We start from the raw sequence: 23,793 nt of genomic DNA on the forward strand, positions 1-23,793 counted from the left end.
CTCTGAGGAACAAACCCCATGAGTAGTCTGTTAGAATATGAAAAATGAAACATGATCAATGAAAAATGAAACCATGCATTATAAGTGCAGTAACATAGAACCGTTTCAGACTGAGAACTGAGAAAGTACTAGAAAAAAGAAGAAGTAATCCAATAGCCATATCCAGGTTAAAGATAATGTGGACTCCAAGGAAATTAAAAAGTTATGACCAAGAAAAAGGAAATAAATAAATGTGTTAGGTGATACAGATCTACTGTATAACTTGGCGAAGGTGCCGGCACTGAGATCAGAATGAAAAGACTATATACTGGTGCTAATTAGTAATAATCAGAAATACCAATTATAGATATATTGAGTCTTTTCACATTGTTAAATAAATCAAGTAAGAAAATGTACCATGCTATATAGGTACTATTGTGCTTCAAATGGTAAGCTGAGTGATCATTGACACAACAAGCAGTCTGTAAGTAAAAACATGAGAAACATGTAACTTTAGTGTTGAGAGTACCCAAAGCTGTCAAAAATGAATAGACTTCGTATAATAAGGAAAGATTTTATGTCCTCTAGCAAGTTGAAAAAATTAATTGCATTGTTTTTGCATGAGGCGACACATTGGTGACTAACGTAAACGAGTAGGTGTTTAAAATCAGGTCCAAGCGTGAATGCTTTCCTGTAGGACCTCAGCAGTAAACATCAGGTCCGAGTGATTTCGAAATATCAAAATATCAAAATATCCAAAGGTAGAAAGTAATATGCTGTTAAGTCGGTTCTTACCCATTAAATTCATTCAGCAACGATATCGGGGAGATTTAGGGGGTGATTCTAACCCTGGCGGTCGGTGATAAAGCGGCGGCCAACCCGCCAACAGGCCGGCGGTCCAAAAAATGGAATTCTGACCCTGGCGGGAACCGCCAACACAGCCCGCCACATTAACACTCCGACCGCCACAGCGGGACCGACAAACAGCGCGGCGGTCACCGCCAACAGCCAGGCGGCAGACAATATACCGCCCACACTATCATGACCGGCCAATCCGCCACCTTTTCCGGGGCGGGAGCACCGCCGATAAAAACACGGCGGAAACAGACTACGAACGGGAAAACGCGCACCTCTACGCACTCCACGAGGAAGGAGGACAGCATGGAACCCGAATTAAACATCCTACCTGCTCTCGTCTACCTTCTCATCTACAACGAGTATGAACGCCGGCGTAGACGACAACGGTGAGTACTGCACCTACGACACAGGGGAGGGGGGAGGACGAAAGGTTACGTGCACACACATACGCGATACACACCCACCCCCTAACCATGTACACACCAATGCAGAGCAACAAGTCACAGTGAAACCACCCAAACCCCCATTAAAAAAACAAGGACATAATTAAATAGTGACTCGAAATTTATGGGAAATAAAAACCACTGATAAGTCACGGTCAAATAGCAATAACAAATCAAAAATCCAAAATCAATATCCAGTGCATACGAAAAACCGAGGCAATAAGTCCTGCACATCTAACGAGATTCCAAGTGTCCGTGGGCCAAAGTGTAGCAACACAAGGGCAAAGCCCACACAGGAGACCTGAGTCCTTTGGAGAGAACACTGCAGGGGCATCTGATGAAAAAACCACAGGCACCTCAGGGGGAAGGGAAGGGGGGGGCACCACAGCCACATGATTCCACAACGCCAGATCCACGAAGGGGCCACCATGCCCACTCGGCCATCCTGGGGAGTGCAAAGCCACAGTCTCTCAAGTCTCTACAGTGGGTGGCTTGGCCACTCGGCCATCCTGGGGAGTGCAAAGCCACAGTCTCTCAAGTCTCTACAGTGGGTGGGTTGCCCACTCGGCCATCCTGGGGAGTGCAAAGCCACAGTCTCTCAAGTCTCTACAGTGGGTGGGTTGGCCACTGGGCCATCCTGGGGATTGCAAAGCCACAGTCCATCAGGTGGATAACAGTCTCCACCGGTCAAGGAGGAGGCATGGTGGGCACAGTGAACCGTGAACAGTAGCTCGAGACAGATCCGGCACTGTCATTGTGCCAGTGGTGCTTGAGACGGCGGGGCCCAGCGGAGCGGTGCATGAGACGGCGGGGCCCAGCGGAGCGGTGCTTGATATGGCGGGGCCCAGCGGAGCGGTGCTTGAGATGAAGGGCCCAGCGGAGCGGTGCTTGAGACGGCGGGGCCCAGCGGAGCGGTGCTTGAGACGGCGGGGCCCAGCGGAGCGGTGCTTGAGATGAAGGGCCCAGCGGAGCGGTGCTTGAGACGGCGGGGCCCAGCGGAGCGGTGCTTGAGACGGCAGGGCCCAGCGGAGCGTGCTTGAGACGGCGGGGCCCAGCGGAGCGGTGCTTGAGATGAAGGGCCCAGCGGAGCGGTGCTTAAGACGGCGGGGCCCAGCGGAGCAGTGCTTGAGACGGCGGGGCCCAGCGGAGCGGGGCTTGAGATGAAGGGCCCAGCGGAGCGGTGCTTGAGACGGCGGGGCCCAGCGGAGCGGTGCTTGAGATGAAGGGCCCAGCGGAGCGGTGCTTGAGACGGCGGGGCCCAGCGGAGCGGTGCTTGAGATTCCGGGGCCCAGCGGAGCGGTGCTTGAGATGAAGGGCCCAGTGGAGCGGTGCTTGAGATGGCGGGGCTCAGCGGAGCGGTGCTTGAGATGAAGGGCCCAGCGGAGCGGTGCTTGAGACGGTGGGGCCCAGCGGAGCGGTGCTTGAGATGAAGGGCCCAGCGGAGCGGTGCTTGAGACGGCGGGGCCCAGCGGAGCGGGGCTTGAGATGAAGGGCCCAGCGGAGCGGTGCTTGAGACGGCGGGGCCCAGCGGAGCGGTGCTTGAGACGGCGGGCCCAGCGGAGCGGGGCTTGAGATGAAGGGCCCAGCGGAGCGGTGCTTGAGACGGCGGGGCCCAGCGGAGTAGTGCTTGAGATGAAGGGCCCAGCGGAGCGGTGCTTGAGACGGGTGGGCCCAGCGGAGCGGTGCTTGAGACGGCGGGGCCCAGCGGAGCGGTGCTTGAGACGGCGGGGCCCAGCGGAGCGGTGCTTGAGATGAAGGGCCCAGCGGAGCGGTGCTTGAGACGGCGGGGCCCAGCGGAGCGGTGCTTGAGATGAAGGGCCCAGCGGAGCGGTGCTTGAGACGGCGGGGCCCAGCGGAGCGGGGATTGAGATGAAGGGCCCAGCGGAGCGGTGCTTGAGACGGCGGGGCCCAGCGGAGCGGTGCTTGAGATGAAGGGCCCAGCGGAGCGGTGCTTGAGACGGCGGGTCCCAGCGGAGCGGTGCTTGAGATGAAGGGCCCAGCGGAGCGGTGCTTGAGACAGCGGGGCCCAGCGGAGCGGGGCTTGAGATGAAGGGCCCAGCGGAGCGGTGCTTGAGACGGCGCGGCCCAGCGGAGCGGGGCTTGAGATGTAGGGCCCAGCGGAGCGGTGCTTGAGACGGCGGGGCCCTGTTCAGCGGTGCTCTTCTGCACGGCGGGGCCCTGTTCAGCGGTGCTCTTCTGCACGGCGGGGCCCTGTTCAGCGGTGCTCTTCTGCACGGCGGGGCCCTGTTCAGCGGTGCTCCTCGCCACGGCAGGGCCCTGTTCAGCGGTGCTCCTCTCCACGGCGGGGCCCTGTTCAGCGGTGCTCTTCTGCACGGCGGGGCCCTGTTCAGCGGTGCTCCTCGCCACGGCGAGGCCCTGTTCAGCGGTGCTCCTCGCCACGGCGGGGCCCTGTTCAGCGGTGCTCCTCTCCACGGCGGGGCCCTGTTCAGCGGTGCTCCTCTCCCCGGCGGGGCCCTGTTCAGCGGTGCTCTTCTGCACGGCAGGGCCCTGTTCAGCAGTGCTCCTCGCCACGGCGGGCCCTGTTCAGCGGTGCTCTTCTACACGGCGGGGCCCTGTTCAGCGGTGCTCGTCCAGTAGGTCAAGGGAGCCAGACCTGGCCTGGACTCCCTGCTCAGTCGCCCTCCGACCGTGCTGTTGCTGGACCCTTCGGTGACGGAGTACTGGGCCCTTTGGTGTCCTTCCTAACACCCGGGATGGGGCTTGTGGGCCCCTCCTGCTCCGCGCTCCTGCTGGCTGACTTTTCCGCCCTGCTGCCCTTTCGCTCCTTAGATGGGGCTCTCGGGCCCTTGCCTCCCCTAGATGTTGTGGCTGGTGAAGTGGGCGAACTTTGCTCCTTGGGGGCAGCCGTGTCAGTTCTCTCACGGCGGCCCTTTAGCTTCCTGGTCTTCTTGCCTGGTGGGGGGCTGGCTGTCCCCTTGCTGCTGATTGAAGTGTCACTGCTGGCAAAGGGTGGGCTCCAGAACCCATGCACCACAGTGACACTCGAAGCTGGGCTGGTGGTGGCTGAGGTGCTCTTGGGACTCTTTGCAGATGGAGGGGGTGGGTCAGTGGAGGGAAAGAGGTCAAGATTAGCAACGAAAACTTTCTTAGGATCAAGGTAAAAGGTAGGAGAAGTGGAGATGGAAGTGGAGGAAGAGGATGTGGTATTAGGAGAGTCAGGTGTGCTGTCTTTGGGTGCAGGTGCATGTGCTGGAGGCTGTCGTGAGGTGGATGGCTGTTGGGTGGGTGTCTGCCTGCGTTTGTGTGTCTTGGAAGAGGGGGTGACAGACACAGTGGGAGAGGACACAGGGGACGTGTAAATGGTAGTGGGGGTGGTGACTGCACGTGTGCGGACTGGACTGGAGGGTGTGCTGGTGATGGAAGCACTGGCTGATGGTGGTGTGCATGCAGGTGTGAGTGTAGACGTCACAGGGAGGGAGGAGGGAGACGAGGAGGAGGGGGACACAGAGGTGGTAGTGACTGTTGGAATGTCTGCATCTGGGTGTTGCTTGCGTGAATGCTTGTGGGTTCTGTGGTGCTTGTGTCTGGATGAGCTGCCCTTGGGTGTTGAGGTGTGTGCAGGCTGGTCTGATGGTGTGGATGGGATAGGCTGAGGAACAGGAGACAGAGAGAGGCTGGAGGCAGTCAGAAGAGGGAGGCTGGAGACAGGGACAATGGCTGCCGTCAGTGCTGAGGCCAGAGCATTGAACGATCGTTGATGGGCAGCCTGACCCGAATGAATGCCCTCCAGGTAGGCATTGCTCCGATGCACCTCCCTTTCTACCCCCTGGATGGCATTCAAAAGGGTAGTCTGCCCAACAATGATGGTCCGCAGGAGGTCAATGACCTCCTCACTGAGGGCAGCAGGGGAAACAGGGGCAGGGGCTGAGGTGCCTGGGGCGAAGGAGACGCCCGCCTTCCTGGGCGAGCGGGCACGGAGCGTAGGCTGAGGGGCTGCTGGGAGGGCGGGGCTGGTGCGCTGGGTGGCCGCCACCGCTAGGGAGCTCCCATCCGAGGACGTGTCGCTGTCGCTGGTGTCACCACCGGTCCCCATTGTGGTGCTCCCCTCGCCCTCCGGATCACTGGTGCCCTCGGTGTCTGTTCCTGGTCCCACCGGGGCCTTGTGACTTGCAGCTCCCTCGTGCTCCGATGCCAATTCTCCTCCGCCTGATGATGCTAATGCACAGATGCACAAGAAGACGAAGAAGAAGGGTGGGGGGAGAAAAACGAAGACCAGGTTGAGTGCATGCAATGTCAACACCGTTGGCAGAGAGGACAGACACAGGAGCCTCATGCACTAAGCCGCGCATTCGGGGTACACTACTCAGTACTTCTGACTAGGACAACAGGTCTAGAGACGACAAAGGCGCACATGTGTGATGCTGGACCATCGATAGCTGTACTTGTCACCCTACAGAGGTGGGGGCCGGGAGCACAGGGCCATGCCTAAAGGAGAGGACTACACTACAGAAAGCGCCCTGGCCTAATGTCACCCCCAACCCTCCTCCCCCACCCAGGCGCCTCCACTGCGCAGAGAGATTGCAGAATGTGCTGATACTCACCCCCTTGTGTCTGCTGTGATGTCCTCAAGCGCCCATCCAAATCAGGGTAGGCCACCGCCAGGATCCGGGACATCAGGGGGGTCAGGGTACGACTGGCACCCCTCCTAGGTTGGGAGGCCATCCCCAGCAGTGACTCGGCGGTCTTCCTGGTCCCGCGGCGGATGTCCTCCCACCTCTTGCGGCAGTGGGTGCCCCGTCTGACGTGGACCCCCAGGGCCCGGACTTCCTTGGCGATGGCACGCCAAATGTCCACTTTCTGATGGCCGCTGACCTATTTGACATGTACAGGGTGGGAACGAAAAATCATCAAATTTCTGCATGTTAGATGCGATTGGCCCCCCCTCCCCAACCTTGCTATATGGCACATGCTCTCATCTGTCGTGCGTTGCACTCCTCATTCGCCCCCCACCCCACCAACTTAGCATCCACCCCACTCCACACAGGCATAGCCCATTCAATGTGCACCCAGTGTACTTACCTGTTGGTCTGGAGGACCGTAGAGTAACGCATACTGGGGGAGGACCCCATCCACAAGTTTGTCCAACTCCTCAGACGTGAAGGCAGGGGCCCTTTCCCCAGTCGCAGCAGCCATTGTCACTTCCAGACCGAGGTCACAGCAGCACTTGCAGTATAGGTCCTCTCCTGTGGATGATCAGGTCTCGAGTGATTAAGCAGATAGAAAATGGCGGTCATGCCCGCAGCGGTGCGTACCGCGGCGGTGCGTACCGCGACCGCCGGCGCACCTCGTCATTGGCTCCTGAAACCCATAGGCCTCAATGTTAGCCAATGCGGCTTCGTATAGCGGTCTTCGACCGCCTACCACCACGGTGTGCCACGCCTGCGCATTGACCTCACATCCCATTGTCCCACTTCACAGGTCAGGCAGCCGCCATTTCAAGGGCCCACATGGCATTATTTGTACTGCGTCACACAGGCCTAGGCCTTGCATTGCCACACATACACGCCTTTCAATACATAGATAATCGTGTGCTATGCATGCAGTGGTGAACGTACCTGTGACTTGCTTGACTCTGTGCTCCATGTTGTCCTTCCTAGGCACCGTCCGCTGGGACTTGCGAGGAGAAGGATGAATCCTCGCGTGTACCGACCGCTGGTGGACCTGTCGACAATGGAAGAACGCCACATCATACTACGATACCGACGTGACCGAGCCACTATACCTGAACTGTGTGCCCAGCTGGAGCCAGCCCTGATGTCCCCCATCCGCCAACCCACAGGAATTCCCCCTCTAGTGCAGGTTCTGTCAGTCCTCCATTTTTTGGCAAGTGGCTCATTCCAGACAACAGTGGCCATGTCATCTGGAATGTCTCTGCCTATGTTTTCAAAAATCTTGTCTAGAGTGTTGTCTGCCCTGACGAAACACATGCGGCGCTACATTGTATTCCCTGAGGAGGTTGATTTGGCCACTGTGAAGGGTGATTTTTATGCCCTTGGACATATCCCCAACATAATTGGTGCCATTGATGGGACCTATGTGGCTTTAGTACCCCCAAAAGACGATGAGCAGGTGTACAGAAACAGGAAAAGTTACCATTCGATGAACGTTCAGGTGGTCTGTTTGGCTGACCAGTACATCTCCCATGTGAATGCCATGTTCCCTGGGTCAGTGCATGACGCGTATGTGATGCGAAATAGCAGCATCCCTTATGTGATGGAACAGCTACAGAGACAACGTGTGTGGCTAATTGGTGACTCTGGTTACCCCAACCTGCCTTGGCTATTGACCCCAGTGAGGAATCCCCGGACCAGGGCAGAGGAACGGTACAATGAGGCCCATGGGCGAACTAGGAGGATCATAGAAAGAACCTTTGGCCTCCTGAAGGCCAGGTTTAGGTGCCTACATATGACAGGGGGATCCCTGATGTACTCACCAAAGAAGGTGTGCCAGATCATCGTGGCCTGCTGTATGCTTCACAATCTGGCATTGCGACGTCAGGTGCCCTTCCTGCAGGAGGATGGTCCAGATGGTGGTGTTGAAGCAGCTGTGGAGCCTGCGGAGAGTGAAGAGGAGGAAGACGAAGAGGACGACCCAGACAACAGGGACAGAGTTATCCAACAGTATTTTCAGTAGCACACAGGTAGGAATCACCCACGCCATTTAACATTTACTGAATGCCCCCTGCATCTTTACTTTGTGTATTTCCCCCCAGTTCTTTTAAACTGAAGTTTACTTTTCCCTTCCCTTTTCAGTGCTGTATGACCCACTGCGTGACTTCTGCTTGGTTAGCCCTAATGGACTAATGCTTATTGACATCAGTATGTTGTCCACACATAAATAACAGAACATTATTGATAAGTAATGTGTTATACATTTGTAATTAATACAGGCTGACTCCAGAATGATTTATGTGCAATGAGTGATTTATTTTTAGTGCTATATATTGGTACATGATATTAAAACGGTGATGGGTGAGGGTGGAGTTATGTCCATGGCAGAGTCCAGTTCTCGGTCGCACAGGTGCATTGTTCATATGGCTGTGGAAGGATGGAGCAGGGGCAGTTCAAAGTTGGACAGGGTGACACTGTGGGACAGTGGAATGACATCCGGGGGGATCTTAGGCTGGCGGGGGTCTTGGCATCCTACTCTGTCTTCCTTTGAGATCTCAGGTTCCTCTTGCGGGGTGGTTGTTCTTCAGCAGGAGGTGGGGTTCTGGTGGCCCGTCGTTCTGTGGGGGCCTCCTGACCACTAGCGCCGGCGGAGGTGGTAGGCTGTTCCTGGCTAGTGACAGGGGCCCTTTGCGGTGCCACATGGTCCCGCAATGTGGTTTCTATCCGGTTGAGGGCCTGGACTATGGTCCCCATAGCGGTTGCGATGTCCTGGTGTTCATTGCTGAACCCCATGTACCGTTCCTCCTGCTGTGCCTGGACCTCGGTGAACCTGGCCAGTACCGTCGCCATCGTCTCCTGGGAGTGATGATATGCTCCCATGATGGTGGTGAGGGCCTCTTGGAGAGTCGGTTCCCTGGGCCTGTCCTCCCCCCCCTGTCGCACAGCAGCCCTCCTAGTTGCCCTGTTTCCCCGGGCCTCTGTCCCCTGGACGGTGTGCCCACTACCACTGCCCCCAGGTCCCTGTTGTTGTTGGGGTGTTGGGTCAGCCTGGGTGCCCTGTAGTGGCGGACACACCGCTGATTGACGCGTCCGCGAGACAGAGGCATGGGCCCGCTGGGTGGGAGCTGTGCTGGTGTTCCCAGAGGGGTTTGGGTCTGCTGTGGCCTGTGTCTGTGTGTGGGGAACTGACTGTCCAGAGGTCCCCGATGGTCCGGGCTGGTCGTCAGGTTCTATGTCGACAGAGCTGCTGTCCTCGCTGGGGGCCTGTTCTGGGGGTGGGATGGACAAATCTGGACCCTCCGTGGCAGTGTGTTGGCGTTCGGGCCCTGCAGGGGTAAAGGAGTATGGTTATTGTTTCTGTGTGTGCCATGGCGTGCATTTTGAGTGCCCTTGTCCCCCAGTGCTGGCATTCCCTTGTGGGAGGTGTTGTGAGGGTTTGGGGGGGGGGTGTATGGGTATGTGCAATGGTCATGCTTTGGTGGTGGCTGTCTATGGTTTGTGTTGGCATTCAGGGGTTGGTGTTGTTTAGGGTGGGTTGTGCTGGTGAGACATTGGCAGGGAGGTTATGTGCTGGGGGGTGATATTGGGGGTAAGGGGGGGGGTTGGCATGCTGGTGGTTGGGGGGGTGAAGTAGTTGAGATTCGACTTACCAGAGTCCATTCCTCCGTGTACTACAGCGAGGCCATCAGGATGCAGGATGTTTACCACCTCTTGCTCCCATGCTGTGAATTGGGGTGGAGTGGGTGGGGGTCCGCCGCCAGTCTTCTGCACAACGATGTTGTGCCTGGAGATCATCGAGCGCACCTTCCCCCGTAGGTCGTTCCATCGCTTTCTGATATCCTCCCGATTTCTGGGATGCTGTCCCACAGCGTTGACCCTGTCTACGATCCTTTGCCATAGCTCAGCCTTCCTTGCTATGGTGGTGTGCTGCACCTGTGTGCCGAAGAGCTGGGGCTCAACCCTCATGATTTCCTCCACCATGACCCGGAGTTCTTGGTCCGAAAACCTTGGGTGTCTTTGGGGTGCCATGGGGTGGTGTGTATGAGGTGTGGGGTGGTGTTTGTGGTGATGTGCGTGGTGATATGTGGTGATGTGTGCGTAGATGTGGTGTGGGTGATGAAGTTGGGTTCCTGTGTGTGTTGGGGTTTTCTATTGCTGTGCTCGCTCTCTCTATCTCTATCTCTCTCGCTCTCGCCTTCGCTCCGATTTCCAACTAGTGGGGGTTTGTGGGTGATGTGGGTGTGTGTTTTATAGTTGATTGGATGTGTGGGAGTGTTGTTTGTATGTGTCTCAGGTGTGCGTATTTCAAAATGTCCAATGTGGCAGTGTTTTGGAGCTGGGTGTGTATTTTGTGCGCGGCGGGGTGTACCGCCAATGGAATACCGCGGTTGAAAGACCGCCGCGTGGATTCGTGGGTCAGAATGGCATGGGCGTGTTTGTGTTGGCGTGACGGTGGAGGTTTGGTCATCTCCAGTTTTCTGCGGCCCGCTGATGTGGCGGCCTTCCTTGGATGTCGGATTTTTGGCGGTTTCACAGTTGGTGGTCAGAATGACCGTGGCGGTTTACCGCGGCCGCGGCGGTAGGATGGCGGACTTCTGACCGGCGGTAAGGGCCTTTTACCACCGAGGTCAGAATGACCCCCTTAGTCAGTCGCGTCCGTCGCCATTTGTACAAGTAGCTTCAATTTTACCTTGTAACAAGGTTGTCTTTGTTGTGTGAGTGGTTAGTGTTGTGCATAAAGGGACACCTTTATGCATAAGAACAGGCACAAGTGGCATCAATGTTGCACTACGAGCACAATGTCAGTAGCCCATAATGCAACAGTACCATCAAACAATTAGTTGCCAATGTGGATCAAAGCTACTCATTCCCCTCATGCCACATTAACACAGTCTCAAAATGCATGCTTTGATCCACATTGTACATCCTTACACCAACATATGCCTGTGGCAGATATGCTGAATGCAAAGAAATGTCCCTAATCTAGAGAGAGACAAACTAATGGGGCTGACAAACCATAATGGTTGCACTCTGCCATCCAATTAGCACATTTGAGGGGCCTGCTAACGGCAGATGACAAAGTAACATAAGCATTGTACGCAATGGATATCCCTGTGCTTAGCTGCACTAGTGACATCATTCATAGTGTCAATGCAGTAAAGCACCAAAACAGTGACAGCACTCATTACACTACTGTAGGAATGTCCACCATTGTGAATAGGAAGGTAAATGACTGGGGCAATGGGTCTGCAAGGAATATGGTGGAGTGGGAGCAATGCACAAAATAACTTGAAAGGTTGTCCCATGTTTGATGCACAAAAGAAGACAGAATTAACTACAACCTGGGGTCTGTAACATGTCACAGAGCCTCCAGTAGCAAGTAAATGATGAGCCATGTCAACGGCCACTAGAGTCAAAGATTGACATTTCACTATCTCATTGCAGAGGATGATGCCTTACCTCCTGCTGACCTGCCTGTCCTAGATTTTACAGATGAAATTGATGACCAGCTGCCGACCATCAATGAAGAGTGTCCCCAAGATGTCTTAGGCTCCCTCCAGACACCACCTCCAGTCGCAGGGAGGACATACAGCATTGCAGGGTCTCCACATGAATCAACCAACTACCAGCACACAGCATCAACCAGTCCTGCCACAGTCATGGACTCAGAGGATCCAGATATCATCTTACAGAGGACAGTGGTAGGAGTCCAGAGGGAGCTGGCCAAGCATGTGCGGGTGTGGATTGAGATGATGGCAGGTAGCCTAGAGGAAGTGCAGGGGCGCCTCAGTCCAAAAAAGAACAACTCAACAGCCATCAGAGGCACCCACTCTCTGTTACATGGACTCCAGCAGTCTCTGCCCAACAAAGCTGCTGTCATGAGGCAGAGACTTCAACAACTGCCCTCCAAACTGGCAGCAGCATGATAGATAAAATGCTAGGGCTATACAAAATACCCTGGAGTGGCTAAAGCAGGAAGTGGCCTACCTCAGGGAAAACATGGCTGCCTACCTCCATGATGTAGCTGCAGTGTTGAGAAATCAGCAGTTTCCCCTTGCTGCAGAGATGCCTTATGTGTTCCCACAAATTGCAGCTGCTGGGACCTTTGATTCCACATCTCAATCTCCTGATGTGTTTGTGGCCCCCTCAACTTCAACAACAGCACCACCCAGTGCACAGGAAGTACCATACACATCAGAGGCTGAAGATGTAGAAAGGAACAACATTCACACGGAAAACTACCTGATAGCACCAGTCTGTGCAATATAGACAGTGTCTCTTTAGTTCCGTGCTTAAGATCATGCCAGTGTTGTGATAGCTGGCAAAGTGCCCTCCTCACTCAACCACTATTGATTTATCTGCTATAGACTGTCATTATCACAATTTCTATATATTGTCAATTTGGATACCTCCTCAATAATGCACACTTTTCCTACCCATATCTCATGACATGTCCCTCACCCTTGGACATCGCACACAAAGCCCTCCACGACAAGGGACCGGAATACCTCAACAGACACCTCAACTTCTACGTCCCCACCCGCCCCCTCCGCTCCTCTGGCCTCGCACTCGCCGCCGTCCCTCGCATCCGACGCTCCACGGCGGGTGGGAGATCTTTCTCCTTCCTGGCGGCCAAGACTTGGAACTCCCTCCCCACCAGCCTCAGGACCACCCAGGACCACTCCGCTTTCCGGAGACTCCTAAAGACCTGGCTGTTCGAGCAGCGATAACCACCCCCTTTGTCCCTAGCGCCTTGAGACCCGCACGGGTGAGTAGCGCGCTTTATAAATGCTAATGATTTGATTTGATTTGACTCTGAATGACCAACACATGGCTCAGGCTCTCTCATGTGCCCATAAACTGGACATTGTATTGCACTAGAAAATACACTTGCACATGTACATAAATCTCCATATACACATGTATCTGTGATCTATCAACTGATCTAAATGGATGCATTGTGTGAAGCTACTTAAATGAGAACAGAACCTAATTACATATGTGGCTTACTGTCAAACACAAAGACAAACACTAGGACTCTAACATGAAAAAGGTTACTAATGGTGTTGCTGGCTACAACCAACTTACACAGCCTTAAAAACATGTATTGAACAGATATTCATTCAAGTTGGCACATGGCATGCATGGGTCAGAACCAACACCCTCATTCTGACTTTGGCGGTCTTTTCGGAAGACCGCCGTGGTGACGGCCGCCAGCAGACCACTGTGGAGGCAGCAATCCACCCACCAGATCAGGATTTACAAACACAAAACTGCCAGAAAGCAACCAATACAACAATCCCACCAGACCTAATGACGGCGAAAAACAGACAGTCCCACCACCCCTCCCACCACGCATGCAACACACCACCCTCCAAAAAATGACCCATGAATCACCACAGCGGTCATTCAACAGTGGTTACCCATTGGCTGTGCGGACCATCGCGGTCGATTTGGCCACACAACACCAACCGAAGCCAACCCTGGCCAGATTTAAAAACCCACACCTGACACATATACACACCTTACAAACCCACCAACAGCACTATAAAACACACACCCACACAACCCACAAGTCTTTGCAAATGCAAAAACCTAGCTACTTGTTGCCAGCCCAAACATTTACAGAACTGCGCATGTGATACATTACATTTTCATCAGTGGAAAGTTGACTTCTCTGCATACCCCAATACACGATACCAGGCCTGTAACATTGAAGTGGTACAGGTGTGCTGAGAATTCAGACGTTTGTGTGCATACAATTGACCACAACATGTTTGCTGTTACTTTTACATACAAAGGCATACAACTGTATAGCAGGGTTGGTGTCAGGCAATGATGGTAATCTAGTCATCGTTGATCCTGTGGCACTTTGTGTGCCCACACTGACCCATGGTTACATTTACTGATACAGGTTGACAGTGCTTCCCTCAACTCAGTCCACTATGCACAAGCACTAGTCCCCTCACTGTGTCAAGAGTCAATGTAGCCTCAGCAGGGGAGTTAGGGGATGTACGGCAGGGATCTAACTTCATAATGATAGCTCTCAGCAGTGCAATGTGCAGTCCCCTGCAGACAGACACCTGCACAAATGTGATCCCATGGTCTGGCATGTTTTCTTTCCTTTGGGGTACTTGATGTCAGGCTTGTCCTATCATGTACAGGGGACTGGCTGTTTCCTCGTGTAGGACATGTTTAATCATTTTGCATGGTCTGACACAAATGGTTATACATTGTTTGTATTTTCCATATGCAGCTTGGTTCAGGCATGTATCACTAGTGTAACTTGTTAATGGTTTTGGACCCAGGAGACAGATTATGTCATATGTCACTGACTTCTGTCACAATAGCACTAAAACAAGTTAGCTCGCAAATTGACCTGATTAAACGTGAAGCGAGAGACAACGAATGGATATGCAAGAAAGAATTCAAATTTCTCAACCAAAATGACGGGAGAATTCCATGTTTTTATATTCTACCCAAAATCCATAAAAAACATAAAAAAAAACACCAGCCAGACCCATTGTCTCCGTCTGTGGGTCGATTTTAGAACCTCTGGTACAATTTTTAGTCTCCCTAGCCACACTATGCCTCAAACAGAATTTATTCAAATACAAAGAAAACTGGTATAGACAAATTAAAGGTGTAGCGATGGGGTGCAGCTTTACACCTGAAATAGTTAATTTAGTGATGGACTACTTCGAAGAGAAATGGATTTATCCACACTCTAATCCTTTCAGTAAATAGTATAGATACATTGACGATGTGTTACTAATCTGGGAGGGTACTGAAGAAGTACTTAGTTCATTACACAATTGGCTGAAACAACGCACAGCTGATTTCAAGTTCACCATAAATAAAGACAACAAAAGAATCAATTTTCCAGATCTATGGATTCTAGCGAGAAACGGCCAGTTAGAAGTGAGTCTTTACAAGAAACCCACAGACCGTAATACACTACTACATTTCTCAAGTGGCCATCCCAGGGCACTTAGAGAGAATCTGCCACACGGTCAGTTCCTCCACATCAGAAGGAACTGCAGTGGCAAAGAAGATTATTTTAATAATGCTGTGGAATTAACAGAAAAATTGCTAAACAGGGGCTACCCCAAAAAACTAGTGAAAGCAGCCTCCTAGTCCCTAAAGAAAAAACTAAAGAAACTCCCCTCACCTGCGTAATCACATTCAGCCTGAAGGCTAACAAGATCCGGTCCATTATAGAGAGGAACTGGAAGATAGTTAAAGACCTAGGTATAACAAAACCCTTGTTTGCATTTTAAAAAGCCCGAATCTTACAAGATCAATGGGTGAGAGCAGCTAACACACAGACACAAAAAAAGAGGACTTAGAGTGATGCTTCAGTTACTAACCATACAAGGACATTACATATGTTGTAAATGTTGGCATGCCCGTATACACGTGATTCAAAAGAGGTGTTAATAAATGGTAAAGTACATTTCCAAAGTGATTTTTCAAACTGCGACACTAAGAATGTAATTTATTGTATTATGTGCCCTTGTGAAAAAGTATATATTTGTCAAATGTCTTAGTTGGTCAAGACTCGCATCCTGCAACACAGATCGAGGAGAAAATGTTCTACAAGAGGAGCACCATTGGTGGAACATTTCACAGAAATGAAACGCACAGCAGAGGGCATTCGCTGAACTGTGCTGGTTGTAGTACAAACAAAGGCAGATGGACAACCTACAACCGATAAATTGTTGAGATTGGAAGCTCAGCTCATCGAAAAATATCAAATAGCCCGGCAAGGACTAAATGAAATTGATGAAATCTGCGCACTAATCTAAAATTCTGTACTGGTCTGTTTCCTTTCTTCCTTCATCGTTCATCTGTATTACCAGGTGGCTCTGCGCCCATTCAGGTGCCACCGGTTTTGTAAACAGTTAATTTGTATGGACACAGCTGGTCCCACACATGACATTTTTCTAAGGATAACCCGGCCCCATTTGTTGTAACCTTTCACTTGGTCCACCTCCTCCCCTTCGACACCAATAGTCCCATGCTTTTTATGAATAAGGGGTTGAGCCACATGGGATACCATAGCTCTTGAACTTTTAATTGATTTGCTGAGCGATAAGCGTACGGTCACTTATGCCCGTTTTCCCAGCAGCCCCCTTTGAGCACTTTACTACCCAATAGGAAGACTTTTTGCTCTACACGAGGCAAAGTTAGTCTCCTGTCCGTTCTCCCCAGCCGCCCAGTGCAACTCCAAGATGGCTGATCCTCTTTTCAGGGTTAGCCCGCCCCCCTACAGATGACACGGTGAGCCGACGCGACGGCTTCATAAGCACTAAGCTTTTCAGCTCGGCTTAGCAACTAATCCCCTGAGGATCCCCAGCCGTGTGACACCCCGTTGCCAAAAGAACAAGAGTTTCTATACAAGCACCGGGTAGATACTGCACGCAGACTCACAGTGCGTGACAGCTGGAGGACTCTGCATAATTCATTTCTACAGTAAGTGCAGTGACCAACCAGTTTCTCACGTATTTCACAGACTTGACCTGGCAAGCCTCTTTGATTTGAGTTTTTTATTTCAGTGGTGCCTAGCGATGCTGTTTATTACTCAGTATATTCATATGTTTATGTTTCCCTCGGATGAGTAACCACTTGACTGCCACAAGTTCTAGGAACAGTCAAGGTAAATGACGCTCTGACCCAGCGTCCGAGTATTTCCATTACCACAAATTATTTATCACGTCTTGATGGGACCATGAGCACGTGTGCCACACAAGTTGCTTCAGCCATTATTTTAGATTTATGCAAGCGCCATGGACTCAGCATGTCTGTGCAGACTTACACGTTGGGACATTATGAATCTAGTTCGCCACATAGCCTGCACCGGGTGGTAAATTGTTTGGCATGTTTAAGTCTTTCTAAGCGCTTTGAGCTTATGTGTTTGTCTCGGTTTATTATTAGGCAACATTGTCCCTTTCTAGTCCTGATGAGGTCCAGAATTGAAGGGTCCGAAATGCATCAACATCTTGTGGATTGTGGCGAGATTGGGTGGAAAGCGTATTTGACCCTCCAGAACTACATCACACAGTGCAAGGAACCCCAAGAAGAAATTTATCAGGCTCCAGCACTCGTGGGTGTAGCTATCCAGAACCATTGCTCTTGAGTGGATCACGACTTTAACTGATTTTTGTACCACCACCTCCAATGGAGGAGATTCAGTTGGGACAATTTCCAAACGATGTATTCTTTTTATGTTTTGTGATTGGTTTGCATTTATTCGTATGTTCCATAATTGCTGATGTTGTGTAAATGTATTCCTGGCACTATCTTCAGGCCTTTTTATGGGGGGGACATTCCATCTCTCTGAGTGTTTCTCTCTCTTCGTCCTGCTTGATTTTATGTGAATAAATTTTGTAAAGAAATTATTTCCCGAAGAGAGTATTCATCACTTCTCTTTGTAGAAAATAGAGTTATTAATCCCAGCCTTTTGACCAACTTTGTGTTATAAAATATTTGAGAGACAGCACACCTCATGGCAGGCTTGGGGCCAATAGTGCTCACGGTACGTAATGCCATCATATATGGTGCAGGGTTAGGGTCAAACTTTTGGCCCTAACCCTGATTAGTCTATGTTGGTCCATTGATACCAATGGTGTTCCCCCTTGTCACACCTGCTCAATGCTGGCATTACAGCTACCCACCTGAGATGTGACACAGTTTAGTTCCTTATTTTCTAGTACACCGTTTTGAAACAGCCCCTACAGTGTGTACGCCCCCATGCATACATCTTGCCTTTTGTAGCCATTATGTGGTGCAAGGAGTCCCAATTGCCGTAATGCCTACATTATGCCACTTAGTATTTCTGGTGCGTGGATCTAGGTCTTTGAGAGCCACATGAGCGTGAGTTATGTTCTGTGATGTGCGGCATAGAGGTGCTAGACCCTCTTACATCACAACCTATGTTCCAGCATTCTTTGTAACTATTGTGGTTTCTTCCTACTCTCTGAGGTATGAACAACTTTCCAATGGTATATGTAGCTGAGAATGAGTACACTAAGGACTATCTGGTGCAAAGTAATTTACTGGTGATATAACAGGGTGATTTTTGTTGTACAGTGTCTAGGTGTAGAAGTTCAGTATAATTTGTTGTTTCCTGAGTACTCCTGCAGCAGTGTTTTTTGTTTTCTCCTCCACCTGTGCTGCACCATTATCCTCCTCCTCTTTGGGGACATCTACCAGTTAAAACCCAGGGAACATTAGTCAGAATACATATGTTATGCAAGATTGCACATTCAAGGATCATCTTACATACCGGGGTGATGCATTCAACAGGCTTCCTACTGTCATGGCCAGGCACCTGAACCTTGACTTCAGGATCCCAAATGTCCTCTTCACCACATTTCATGTCCTTCTATGCCCTTCATTGTATGCCCACTCTTCCTCCATTGTCGAATTGCCAAAATGAGTCAACTTCCATGGCTGTATGCTGCAACCTTGGTCTTCTGCATAGAAATGTGATAAAATGCATCTGTCATGCATATTTATGGTGTCATGGCAGATGTTAGTTTTAAGTGGAGTAGTGACTTAGACTTGCATCTGGTATTGTGTGTGTTCCTGTTTTGTTGAATGGTTTCATTGGTGTGTGGTGGTGGACATTACTATCATGGGTTGTGGCTCAGGGACCTGGTGATTGTAAAATAAATCTGGACTGGCAGTTCAACCATGCAAATTATGACTTATGTTGTCCATATTTGAGGCAGTGTCCTAATGTTAGTGGAACCTACCACATCCTTGCACCACAATAGTGTCATTTGTATTGACACTATGGTAGCCCTATAAGGCCAAAGTTAGGCCACAATGTTACCATGTGGCACTACGCATACAGTCTGACACTTGGTGGCCCTTTGGGCAGATTATATCAGTGCCAGCCATCATGTGTAAAAAGGTGTGATTCACACAAAAGGAGGACTAGAAAAATTGGTGCAGAGGATTTTCCAAGGTTTCTAGACCTGATTTATCACAGACACCTTTAACACCTGCACAGAGCAGGGGATAGGAAGGGGCACACCATGGTTTTGAATGGGTCCCTATGTACTGTGAATGAAATGGTCAATTATGTTCTCAATACTGCTACAGAGTCCAACTATGGCATCCATTATCTTGACACTATTGCACCTACTCTGCACAATGTACAGCATTTATTGTATACAGAGCCCACATGGTGGCAGTAGGGTGCCACAATTACAGTGGCCTTGCTGTTAATGCTGCACACTGTCCTGACATGTGACCCTTAATTCCTTTAATTTGGACCTGCCGATGAGTGATGTTCTGGAACTTTGTGCCTTTTTTGTGTGTTGTGTGCATTGACACAGATGTTGTGCCCTGTGTGTAGCATATGATTCCCAGTCTTTTTCCCTTGGAAAAGCTTCCTTGCACAAAGTTTGTTGTTGGCAATTGCCCTCCTGCCATACATATCTGCATGTGGATCATGGGTACCGTGTGGCACTGTTGTATGATTTGTTTAGAAATGTATGCATACGTTTTCAGACACCTGTTTGACAGGAGAGGTAATGATGTGTTTTTCTGCAATGCCCTGTATCGCATGACCAATCCTGCTAAGCCCATTTCTCCTCATTCACATGCATCTCAGGCCTCTCCCAGTAATTTGCCAGTAGTCTAGCACCCACAGTGCCCTGTTGGTACTCTGGTATCATGTTATGGAGTTGTGGAATTACCAGGTATGATTGGAGAAGTGCAGTGAGGTGTCCATACCTACACATTGTCCTTCATGGCTGGTGATGTTGTATTCCTATATGTGTGGCACAATGCACAAGACAGGTGAAGGTGGACAGAGTGGGTAGGTCTGGTATGTTTAGGTAATATGTTGTTGGTGATGGCAACACTTGGATGGCATTTGATATTGGTGCTGCCTGAGGCTTCTACAGCATGACAGATGTGGGGCTGTGCCTATCTGTGACTTTCTTTACGTTGACATGGCCAATACCATTCACATTGCTGAGTTATTCCTTGTTAGGTGTTATGTGTTTGGGATCTGTATTTAGTTGTCAACCAGTGGACACATGTAGTGGTTTGGGCCCAGCTTTTGTATGCAAAGGGGACAGAGATCCAACTGTCCTTCACGTGGTGTGCCAGTCAGTTTGTGCCTCTATTATGTATATATGGGTCTATGTGTGTGATGCGCAATAAATGCGGTGTAGTGTGTCATGTGGCATATGTGTTGTTGTCTGTACATCTGTGTTCCCCTGTCCATGTGTGTTTAGAGTGGTGTACGCATTATTTGTCCTACAAGCATGGTGTGTTGGCTGTGTAATGATTGGTATGGTGCCTGAAGGATGAGCAGGCCATTGCCACATTGTTCATCCTGGAACCGCTCATTGATAGTGGAGTGCCGGAATATGTAGGCATCATGGACACTGCCGGGATATTTAGCTAGGATGTAGAAGAGCCCACGGTGGTCCACAATGGTCGGCACATTTATAGAATGGGTGTGTTTGCGGTTCCTGTAGAGGTGTTCTGTTGCCACAAGTGGCACAAGTTGGATAAGCGTGCAGTCCATTGCACCCAGCACATGTGGGAACCCAGAAATTTGCTAGAAACCTTGCTTGATCTCCTCCTGCAGTTGCTGGGTGTTGGGAAAGCAGATGTGGTGGGGTGTGAGGCAGATGATTGCATCCAGACCCTTTGGAAGGAAGGCAGAGAAGGATGACTAAGATATTCCACTCACTTGTGTGGATATTGTCTGGAACGATCCTGATGCCAGCATATAGAGGACAGCCAGGAGTTTTGGTCATGGTGGAATAGTTGTTGGAGTTTCCACCCTTGCAATGATGTCTGGTACAATGTGGTACAGCAGGCAAACAATGGTCTCTCACTTTAGACCATAGGTTCTGAAGACATCTTGTTCCCTGAGCGGAAGGATGGTTGTGACCTGTCAAAATATCCTCTCTTGCCTTCTGCAGGACCCTTGTGGCTGCTGTGGTGGTGTTTGGGGTTACTGCGGTTGTGCTGGTAGGACCTGTTTTTGGCACTGTCATCTGCATTGTGTGCCAAGCTGGAAGATTAACAGTTCCATGTTGTCCACGGGGTTGCCAATGCCCCTTCTGTGCGTTTTCCTTATGTTGTAGTGTGTGGGCCTCATTTTAATGCCTAGTCAGGTCTGTTATTAAAGTGGGAGGGCCATAGGGTGTGACAGTGACCTAGGGGGAGTCCGGTCAGTGTGCATGTATGTTTAGGCAGCCATCTCGGACCAGCCAAACACACAGGTGCACTAGGCTCTCTTCACTGCACTGTGTTGCTGGGTGGGAGATAGCAGGCAGAGACTTCCACTCTGCCTCGAAGCACCCACACAGGGCACTCAGTCCAATGCTAATGCTGCTTTCATACTGGTAGCAGCATTAGGATTGGCTGCATGGCAGGCTGGGAGCCTGTGCTTGCACGTACTGGCAACCATAGGAGCGGATCGGCACAGCACGTAGAGAAAGGTACATTTTTTTTTTTGTCCCCTCTCCACGGGCTGTGCCACCCATTTTCCTTCCCGCAAGCTGAGACTGCCAGTGCAGATATGCAAGGTGTTCCTGTCAGAGTTTGAAGGAAAACTACCAGTGACGCTATGTGAGTAAACTGTAACACAGCATGCAACCTTGAAGAACGCCTTTCAGTTAAAAGCACAGTATCCTACAGTATAAAGCTATTTGTTGTCATGAGCACAATCATTTCACATTGTGTATATTATCACAATACTAAGAAATCAATGATTTTAGCTCCAGGTTAAAATCACAACTTTCTGCAAGACCCATTGTTTTACTATATAGAGAGCGTGCTTTGGATCATTTCTCTTCAGCCTTAGACTTTTTGGGTCAGCTCCCTTCAGCTATACCTATTGGACTTTGCCAGTGAATTCGTGGATAAGCCCAACAAAGTTCACATCTCTCATATCATGCTAACTGGCAATTCAGTGCTCCTTGCAACCTGTAAGGAATGCCTTACAGCCCAAGACTTTCGGTCCAGCTGCAGGCCCTACCACTACATCAAAGACAACCCCAAGAGGCCTATTGCCACTATTCTTGATTGCACCAATGGTGATTTCTTTCAGGGAAATATTTCTGACCCCCGTAGGACTGAAACATAGGACTTTTTTTCGATAGCTTACTGGCTCAATATCGACCAGGCTGCATTCTTTGGGCAGGAGTGATTTCTCACAACATCTCTTTCCTGGCGATATTGTTAGAAAAACCTTTGAAAGATCACATTAGTGATATCTGATACGGTTACCATATAAACTGCACCTCGTCTGCAACGCCCTGCATTACCTTTAGAATCCCAGCTTGAGAAGACTCACCTGCATCTCATATGATGGTGTTGTTTTTCTTGCCTAGTTGGGTGATGCATCATCACTGGGGTCATAATGACAGTGCACATATGGACAATGCATCTTTAAAGTCGCAAAACATGCAGTCTGGGGTAAAAAGTACAAAAAAGAATAGGAGTTATTGGTATTTTCCATCCAGGGAGTGACAATGAGAACCAAAAAAAAACAGATTAGTGATTTCTGATTAGTGGCAGCAATACATGCTCCTTCTTAGTTTTGAACAGCTTCCTGTGAGGGGTGTATTACAGAATGTGGACCTCACAGTGAGAAGACTCAGAGTTCTAGAACTTTCTATAAAAGAGTCTAGGGAGAGATGTGTGAAACTTCCTGACCCAGCAAGAATCTGAGCAATAATAGATTATCTTTTAAAACCTCTGCTGAATCAGGCAGTCCAAATCCATTAATATGTCTTTTTTTTTAATTTTAAACAACATCAAACAACTTCTGACAGCTTCAAAATGTATGCAAAAATGAGTAGGTGTGAACAGCCTAAAATGTGGGTGTGTGCATCTGCCTTACAGCAATAGGGAATGCGGCTAATAGCCTAGCTTTAAAAGGTGTATATACATGTAGTTGGTTTTCTATGGCCCTATTGCCCTTAACCACACTAGCCAACAATACAATACGGCTTCTGACCAACGGAATGTGTGCACGCAAGGCTTTCTTTGTCATGCCCTAACTTGGCGCACTGCTTCAAGTATCTTCATTAACTTTTCAAAAACTTGTACGCAACTCACTTCAGCTGCAATGCAGAAAGTTTTGGGGTGATTCATCAAGCGGGTCCCCAGAGATGGGGTCCCTGGAGGCCAGGGGAGGGGGCCAGCATGCCTCTCCCACCCTCTTACATATGAAGTAGGAAACCTGGGTGGGCTCTAGAGCACCCACTATTTGCTGGGCAGGCTGAGGTGATGGAGTAACTGAGGCCAATATTGTTCCAGGGAAGAGGGTCTGCGTGCCACCCTTTATAACAAGGCAAGGATCCAGGAGATGATGTCGGAGGCCACATACCCCCTACCCTAAAAAAAGTGATAGACCATGGGGGATGAGCATCCAGGAGCCAAAATCAGCCAAGAGAGGAAGGCTGTTTGCCCTTCACCCAGGGTCAGGTGTTTGCTACAGGGCCTGGGTGCCGACCAGACCCTGGGGCCAAGCCCATGCAGTACAAGGCCTTCAGCCGTGCGTGACATGGAGTTTGCTGTATGCAGAAATGTGTTCACGGCAAACCCCGAGCCATTCATGACTGAAGGTTGGATTAACATATGATAAGTAAATATTACTTTTCCTTATGTTAATATTATGTTAAAAAACCTTAGAAATTCACTACAAAAAAAAAGGTTATAGGGACGTTATAGTTAGGTTCACATTTTTACACTGTCTGAAGGGGCTTTCTGGTTTAAAGGGACTATGTTATGTTATTTTACGTTTTGTTATGATATGTTATGTTGATGTGCATAGTGCTCTAATCACACAAGAGTGCATCCAGATGCATGGATAGTGTATAGGTGTGTGGTCCCCA

This window comes from Pleurodeles waltl, chromosome 4_2 (assembly GCF_031143425.1).
Source record: "Pleurodeles waltl isolate 20211129_DDA chromosome 4_2, aPleWal1.hap1.20221129, whole genome shotgun sequence".
Lineage (NCBI taxonomy): Eukaryota > Metazoa > Chordata > Amphibia > Caudata > Salamandridae > Pleurodeles > Pleurodeles waltl.